The sequence below is a fragment of the Octodon degus genome, unplaced genomic scaffold (assembly GCF_000260255.1).
Source record: "Octodon degus isolate 3935 unplaced genomic scaffold, OctDeg1.0 scaffold00011, whole genome shotgun sequence".
Classification (NCBI taxonomy): domain Eukaryota; kingdom Metazoa; phylum Chordata; class Mammalia; order Rodentia; family Octodontidae; genus Octodon; species Octodon degus.
The window spans coordinates 3,636,809-3,637,236 of NW_004524587.1; positions in this window are offsets into that span (position 1 = coordinate 3,636,809).

The following is a 428-nucleotide window of genomic DNA, read 5'->3' on the forward strand; positions in this document are numbered from 1 at the left end:
TTATATAGCACCTAGAATCTCTGATTTAGGACATTCTCGTCAACCCAGTATACACAGCCGGGCACTGCATGACCACATTTCAATCAATGACAGGCTCGTAGATGATGGTGTTCCCATAAAATTATAATGGAACTGAAAACTTTCCATTGACTAGTGATAGGGTGGTCCTCACTCCCTAGCATAGGAGTGTAACCTCATTATTCATGTATTCTTGGTGAAGAAACTGGTATAAACAGACCTGCTGCATTGTCAGTTGTATAAGAAGGCAGTGCAGTACATCATGCTTGATGATGGTCAATGACTACATTGCCAGCGTGTGTATTTACTATATGCTATCATTTGAGGTGGTTTAATTATGTCTCCCTAAATATCCCCAGTAGGTAGTAGGTTTGAGTTTGGGGAGGTGCTGTGGAACTCTAAGAAGTGAA